At 49.8% G+C, this 8430-nt stretch overlaps 1 long non-coding RNA gene across 1 annotated transcript; it reads left to right on the forward strand.

Moving 5' to 3' along the window:
• Nucleotides 1–5848: 5848 nt before the first annotated feature.
• LOC115319482 lies at nt 5849–8185 on the forward strand. The gene is made up of 3 exons (XR_006077525.1): nt 5849–5957; nt 6901–7101; nt 7621–8185. It is a non-coding gene; the product is annotated as an uncharacterized LOC115319482 (long non-coding RNA).
• Nucleotides 8186–8430: the final 245 nt, after the last annotated feature.

The following is an 8430-nucleotide window of genomic DNA, read 5'->3' on the forward strand; positions in this document are numbered from 1 at the left end:
ACACGCTGGAAGGTGGCTGGCGCAGTACAAAGCCCGAACGGCGTCACTTTGAATTCGTACAGTCCGTCGGGAGTGACGAAGGCAATTTTCTCCCGGTCGCGTTCGTCGACTTCAATCTGCCAGTAGCTACTCTTCAGATCCACCGACGAAAAATATCGGGAGTGACGCAGTCGGTCTAACGTATCGTCGACGCGGGGGAGCGGATAGACGTCCTTCTTCGTCACAGCGTTCAGTCGACGATAGTCCACGCAGAACCGCAGGGTTCCGTCCTTCTTCTTTACAAGGACGACTGGGGACGCCCATGGACTTCTTGAGGGTTGAATGATGTCGTCGTCGAGCATTTCTGGGACTTGATCCTGAATCACCTTCCTTTCATGTAAGGAGACTCGATACGGCGACTGGTGGACAGGGAGCGCGTCGTCGTCGGTAATAACGCGATGTTTCGCCATTGGTAGTTAGCGAATATTCGACGACGTGGCAAAACAGTCATGGTATTCAGCGAGGAGATCAACCAGTTGCCGGCGCTTAGGAGCTGGGAGCTCGGGGTCAATGTCGATCGGCGGCGGCGGCGTGCTGTTCTGCTGTGACGACGAGGTTTCTTCGGAGATTGCGGAGACCACGACTGGCGCCTGAAGCTCCTCAATGTGGCCCACAGTGGTACCCTTCGTTAGGTGCTGCGGCTCCTCTCGGAAGTTTGTCACAAGAACAGTTGTACGTCCTTCTTGGAGATCCGTTACGCCTTGTGCGACGCCGAATCCTTTCTCAAGGAGCAGTTGGACATTGACCCCGAGCCTTCCAGAAGAGCTTCACCGTGCATGGCTGCGTCGGTTATGACGGTGACGAAAACACTCGACCGCGGCGGTAAGTTCACACGGTCGGCGATAACTCTAATCGCGGTTGACGTCGTGTTGGTCTCCACTGGCGGTAAAACAGGCTTTCGCAGGGTCAGCTGGTTTGCCCCGAGGTCGATGACGGCGCCGTACTCGCAGAGAAAGTCCATTCCGAGGATAACGTCCCTCGAACAGTCTTGCAGAACGACGAACTTCACAGGGCACGTCTCACCGTGGATCTCGACGCGAGCAGTGCATCTCCCGACTGGTGTCATGAGGTGCCCACCGGCGGTTCGTATTTGTGGTCCGTCTCATGGCGTGGTGATTTTTCGAAGGCGGCGGGAGAGCCTCCCACTCAAGACCGAGTAGTCTGCTTCGGTGTCCACGAGTGCTGATGCGTCGTGGCCGTCGATCACGACGTTTAGGGTATTGGACACTGCTGCAGGGGCGTCGTTTCGGTCTGTGGTAGCGTTCGAGTGGGGGCCCTCCGACGTTCGTGGAGGATCTTGGCGTCGGTCGTCTTCGGCAACTCCACCTCCAGGGGCTGCCGCGCCTAGTTTCCCCGGCGTGGAGCGAGGGGCGACAGGCTTTCACGTCGGGGTCGGTGCATCGGCGAAGCTGGACGCCGTGGCGAAGGCGACCGGAACTCTCGGCGGGACGCAGGCTCGGGGGAGTGAGGTCGTCGCAGGTACTCGTCGATTTCCCGAGGGCCTTCACCATAACGGGGTCGCGGGTCGTTCGGGTGGAACCCGCGCAGCCCGAGTCGACGGTATGGTCATCGGCGGTAGGTGTGGTCTGCTTCCCCGCAGTGGAAGCACAGAGGGCGTCGGTCGGCCGTTCGCCACACATCGGTCTTCCAGGGTGCACGGGGCTCCTGGCTGGCGTACTGGGGCTGGTCGTCGCGGCGTCGGTCGTGCTGCGTCGCAGGAGGCTGGCGTCGGGGCGGCGCGACATAGGCGCGAGGAGGAGGCGGTGGCCGTCGGGCCACTGCGGCGTAAGTTAGCGCGGGTTCTTCGGGGACTGCTGCGCTGATGGGAGCCTCTGGTTAAATGGCTCTCTGCACCTCTTCCCGCACGACCTCAGCGATAGAGAGCGAAGCTGGTCGGTCAGCGGCGGGTAGTACCTTTCGCAGCTCCTCCCGGACGACGTCGCGAATGATCTCTCGAATGCTTGGGATGCTGGAGCCAAGGTCGCAAGCGGACGGCGGAACCGCGCTGACGCCGGGTAGCCTCTGGTAGTGGCTGGCTCGGGCTTGCAGTGCACGCTCGATATTCGTCGCCTCGGTTACAAATCCTTGAATCGTCGTCGGTGGGTTGCGTACGAGCCCACTGAAAATGTCGTCCTTCACGCCGCGCATCAGGATACGCAGCTTCTTTTCCTCGGTGGACTGAGGGTCGGCGCGGCTGATCAGGCGGAGGACGTCTTCAACGAAGCTGGTGACCGTTTCGTTGGGCCCTTGAGTTGGTACTTGAAGGAGGTCTTCCGCTCGCTGTCGTCGTGTCTGGTTCATGAATGTCTCCTTCAGGCCAGCGATACAGGAGTCCCACGACGTAAGCGACGCCTCGTGGTTCTCGAACCACTGACTCGCGGCACCCTCCATGGAGAAGTAGAGGTTTTGGAGGCCCTGCTCAGTGGTCCATCCATTATGGCGTGCTACACGTTCGTAGTGCAGAAGCCAGTCCTCTACGTCTTCGTGGGTCTCGCCATGGAAGGTCGTTGAGTTTCGCTGGGCAACAGGCAGGTAGATGACGGCGGCGGCGGTCGGGGACTGCGATCGCTGATCGTCCATCGTCGGCCTCGTTGGCTGCCTGGTCCTGGGTGGCAGAAGTCCGTATTCCGGGTGTAGACCTTGGGTGCGACGACTAATCCGAGTTTCAGGTTCCGCGTCGAGTTGTCTTCTCACAGGGCTTGGAATCGGGCTTGCACTGCGGGCCCTGGGAGGGGAACGCTGCACGGTACCCAGCACCTCCACCAAAATGTCACGGGTGGTGACCAAAAAAAAAACAGGAAATAAACAGGAAGAGATAAATGTTTAATGTGGCGAACTTGTGCCAAAAAATAAAAGAGTACAAAGATAATAACAGAGCGTCGGGGGCGTCGAAGTCGGCGTAGCAGCACAGTCGAACGCTGGGGCGAAACTGACTCTTATTTGCCAGGCGGAGCCGCTTTTGTACACGCGTTGGCTTCTGGAGCATTCGATGTAGAAGGTTCGACGCGTAGAACATTCTAACCTCGAATCAGCTAGATGGTTCTCGAATTCACCAGAACATCACATTACAGTGCAAACAAAAATGCGTAGCCGCGGCAAGGAATCTAACCCTGGCCCTTCGCGTCGGAGGCAAGCGCGATAACCGTCAGGCTACGGCCGCGCTGCCTACTTGGCCCGCGGCAATATATATATATATATATAATCTCTATCTCTCTCTCTCTCTCTCTCTCTCTATATATATATATATATATATATATATATATATATATATATTTTAAAATAAAACAAAACATTTTATTGCACTTTGTTGAGTACATGGCCCACATATTTTTCACCCGCGATTTCACTTATTATCGCACTTGGATCAAATAGTACCGAATATGCAACAGACTGCACACCAGGAATTAGTTGATATAAAATGGTGGGTACATGATAAAAAAGACTGCCTTAAAACGTTTCCTGTAAAGCATAAATTAACAAGTTTCTCTCACCAATGGCACGAATGCGGGTTCCTCGACTATGCTGGTGTAGCTTCCTTCTGGTGATAGTTCTTGAAACAGTTTCGAGCGACCGTCAGGAACAGAAATACCTGGCAGGTGCAGCAACGAAACTTTTTCTCTGCGAGCAACCAGGATTTCTGCACCTGCTAGCAGATTTCTGGTCAACGAGTTTAGGCATCATTACGTACCAGCGCAAGTAGACAGTTATTCAAAATCAAAACACACAAAAAAACACACTCACACAGCGCTGAACTATCAACTGATTTGTATTTCAACCTTCCTCTTCTTCGACCCCAAGGAATAGGTTGCCAAGGAAGAAAAGGGGAAAGACAAGGCAAAGGGGGGAAAGCGAAACAAAAAGAAAAGGAAAACAGATGAATAGAAGACAAAGAAAAGGAAAATAAAGGAGAATAATAGTAATACACCAGAGGTCCAAGAGTTACGAAAATTACAAAAATAATTACAAAATTAATCACGAACAGGTATAAACCAGGTGATATGCTGGCCTACTGTCGACTACACTCTCGGCGTAAATAGTTTGAATGATGCAAAAAGTCCAAGAGTTACAGAAATTAGTTGTTAAGTAATATCAGATGTAAACAAAAATCTGTGGTTATACTGGCTTACTGTCTTAAACACCTTCTGTCTAAATAATGTAGTTCTTTCTTCGATAAAGTTAAGGACGGAGTGCTAACGCACTGGGCTTCCCGTCTTGCAATGTTCTCCGCTTCTATCATTTCTCGCGTGAGCTGGTTTTTACTCCTGCCTAACACAGCACAGTTGTCCCATCGCGCAAAACAGCCACAATCCCTACAGTGAATACCTAGGTGACCGGAGTTGGCATTGGCAATGTTGTTGTTGTGCTCTCGCAGGCGGTCGTTTAAACACCGCCCCTTCTATCCAATGTACTCTTTTCCACAGGAAAGGGGAAACGAATAGACTACCTTTTCAACACATGGGGCAAAGTTGGATCTGTGTTTTTTTGCGCAGCTGACGGTGCTGATTGAGGAGGTGTTTACTTTTTTGCAGAGGCTGTGAAGTTTGTGTGGTGCTGAAAACACTGCATTCACATTTACTCTGTTTGCTAATTTCTTTAGACAATGAGATAGATTATACATATATGGCACGACTACCGGTCTGGTTGTCCTGTCTCTGGGTATTTTTGCGGCGCTACCGAGATTGATTTCTCTGAGGATTTTTTTTTCTACACATGGGACGAAGTTGGATCTGTGTTTTTTTGCGCAGCTGACGGTGCTGATTGAGGAGGTGTTTACTTTTTTGCAGAGGCTGTGAAGTTTGTGTGGTACTGAAAACACTACATTCACATTTATTCTGTTTGCTATTTTCTTTACACAATGAGATAGATTATACATATATGGCACGACTACCGGTCTGGTTGTCCTGTCTCTGGGTATTTTTGCGGCGCTACCGAGATTGATTTCTCTGAGGAGAACCTTGGTTACCGACGTCAATACGGGTAGAGGATATCTGCACATTCCAAGCTTGTAAAAAGAGGTACAGTGAGGTCATGCCTTAAGAACTCTATTAGCAAGTCATGCTTACATTCAATGCAGACGAGCTTCGACGTACAAGTATCAAGGCTAACGGCCGTATTCTTAAACGGGCCTCGACTCGACACTCCACCTCGACTCACTGGAGTGGAGGAAAGCAGCTCGCCTCCACTCGAGGAGCCATCGGGCTTCACAGACGCGCCTCGGCGTTTGCTCGGCTGAGGAGCTCCTCGAGAACACTTCCTCCACTCGAGGAAACTCGAGGAGACGTGAAAGGCGTCTGGTTACGAGGTTGTAGTAAAAAACGAAGTTGAAAACAATATTGTGGTGTGAATTATGAACATATTAGTTCATTTTATTTGAAGGGACACATTTTCTAACATTGAATTGGGAGTCTGCAAGATTTCTGCTTCGCAGCGCACATGTTTTATGCGTTGCGGCCGGTTTTCGGACAAACAGCCACAAGCGTTCTCCAGTCTGGCAACGGTGGCGGCCGCTCTCCAGCTTTTGCGTCGTAGAGGCAGCTGTAGCTCGCTACCGTCGTTCGTCTCTGCGTCTCGCCCGTTCTTCGCCGTCTCACCTCGTCTCACCGCTTATCTGCTTCGCTGTCACCGCCTAGAACGAGCATTTTCACCCTTCCTCTTTCTTCAGAGTCCTACTAGAGTGCCTTGCCCAACAACGATGTCGTTCAACGAAGGTGACAAGAAGGGGCGAGTGGTTCCACGAAGGAGGGGAGCTTCTTCGTCGTTCTACTAACAACTCCCCGAAAGAAGCTAAAATTAACGCGTAGAAGAGTCTGCACCAAGTATAAGTGCCAGCCGCATGTCCGCCCACGAGTGTTGGGACAACGGTAAACCCAAGTGGAAGAAAACAGACTTCGAGAAGAATCGGGGCATCCACGCAACAGGTGTGTAAGCAATTTTTATATTTGGGCAGAATAACGCAACGGGTTCGCAAAATCACATGACAGGACGTGTGTACTAAATAACTCTGGAAGGGACTTTGCTGTGGCCACCTGCAGCTAGTCAAGCACGTTACTGTCGAGGCCGTAGGTGGGCAGTGACGGTGAATTGGCGCTATCTTTGGTGATTCTTGTGCCGACTTCGACAACTTACTTTGCGTGTTGTGCTATATCCAAGCGAAAATTACGCTGCGAACATTCTGGTTGCGCCACACTACCTTAGCCTCCGGCCCCTTTCTTGAGATTAGAGAGGCAACCTGGACGTATAAAAAAACAAAAACAAAAACAAAAAAAAACGCGACGCACGAAACTGACACTAGTGCACGTAGAAGTTGCGCTAAGTAACTATGTCAATTGGACCTAGCACCTCATCTCCTTGTGTGCTAATCTTTTGAAGAAAAAAAAAATCTTGTGCAGGTTTAATTGACTACCAGCTCTCATTTCTTAATTTTAACCTCTGAAGAAATGCCATCATGTAAACGTGAGACATGCTGGAGTCCAGTTGTTGACAGATGCCTTTTTTCGGGTGTCCATGTTAGTGTGCAACCATTGTCATTTATTTGCTAGGTTAACCAGCACATTGTACTGGCATGATTAAGCTGGCACAAATTTAATATGGGTAGAAGTATACATTATTGATTTGAAAAGTTGTGTCTACAATATGACTGTTGTCAATGATCACATTAAGCTACTCCAGTATTTTCCATGCATATCAAGAAACAGCACAGGTATGACATCACTTGTTTCGCATTTATTTCTTGCAGTTAAGTGTCGAAAACAAATTGTGCCGCATAAGTTGTAGTATGATTTGTTTTTCTTTCTGCGTTGTGCTCTGTACATCTCAACTCATGGATGCTGTCACAGGATATTCTTTGGCCTTTCATTGCAGGAGGGGGCACTGGTATCGCACCCGCTGAACAATGGGCCCGTCCCTCCATCTTGTGGGGGCACTGGTGTTCCACATGGCAATGCGGCTGCCAAGCCCGTACAGCAGTGGCAGCGCCTGCGCTGGTTGGCCGGTGCTTTCAATGCTGCCAGCCGCCATTCCCGACGCCACAGTGAACGAGCATGACGACTGGCATGATGCCTGGTAAAAGTTTTCGATTGCATTTGCTACGTACCCATGGAGGTTGGTTACTACTTGATCACACAGCTTCCAATGTTTATTTATAAAAAAAATCTGTCTATGCTCTTCCGTTTATTATTTCGATTTTGGCATACTGTCTCGTAGGAACGCTAAAAACTGTGACAATGAGCCACATTTTCATGAATGCGACTGGTTAGGGGTGTCACGTAGGAACACGGTAAATTCCTTGGGTCTGGATAATGACATGTTTATTGACAAATACACCACGTGTGCCCGAGGGCCAACAAGGTCCGAGATAACAGCGCTGTTTCTTTTGATGGTATCACCATTTGGAGTCTGCCCTGCCGCTGCTGACAGTATCACGGAAAGGAAAGGGTCTGAAAAAGGAAGGAAAACTTTCATGTTTACCAACAGTTGGCATTTAACATTTCTGTAATGGGGTTGTTGTAACAGTTTCTAGCAGTTCTCCGGTGTCTTCACCGTGCCTCTAACACTCGGTGTCAATGTGTTGTGCTTGCCTAGATTCACCTGCCTCACCGCTGCTGGACTGGGGTGGCATCATGGAGGTTGCGGTTGCTGCGCCACCAACCAAGCCCCCACCTCCTCTACCTCCTCAGCCGCCACGTGTGGTTGTCCGAGTGAAGACAACTAAAGGCCGCACCGACTGGAGGAGCTGCACCTGCTGTAGGTGGAGCTACGTCAGTGTCAGGTTGTCTATTAACAGACTTAGGCCCAGGTTTTCCATCAGCAGCAGTGTAACAAGCTGGTTCGAGCTTGAGCTGCTTCAGCTCAACAAACTAATCACGCTGCAACAACTGCTTGTTCTCGGGGCCCAGCCACAACAGTAGGCTGATTTGTTCGATTTGTTTCATCTTCCTCTTTAGTAATTACCACTCTCTTTTGTGTTTAAGAATGCTTTTTTAAAGTCTGTAACTTGCTTCATTTTATCCCTGACCTGAAGTTGTTACAAGTGTTGACCATATCTCGTTCGTTAAAGCCTAGCATTTTTTTTAACTTGTTTCTCGATTCGCTATTCTTAGTGAACATTTTATGCAAAAGGGCAGTTATGTCAGCTTTAAATCTATTCTTTTGAAACTTAAAAAGTTACCGAGTATTTTTTTTCTTACTAATTACAATGTTTGTATGTTTAGACAACGGGAAGTTAGTCAGCCCCAGTGAGCAACTTATTTCCACTGTAGACGAGATATTCAGCCAGTGTCGTACCACATCTATCCTGGGGTCTTTAACTTAAATCAAGGTAGTGATACACAACCGCATGCTGTTACAATGTTCATCCACATCGATACAGGCAGAGGCAGAGATTGAACTCAA

This window comes from Ixodes scapularis, unplaced genomic scaffold (assembly GCF_016920785.2).
Source record: "Ixodes scapularis isolate PalLabHiFi unplaced genomic scaffold, ASM1692078v2 PGA_scaffold12__126_contigs__length_90152505, whole genome shotgun sequence".
In the NCBI taxonomy this organism is placed as follows: domain Eukaryota; kingdom Metazoa; phylum Arthropoda; class Arachnida; order Ixodida; family Ixodidae; genus Ixodes; species Ixodes scapularis.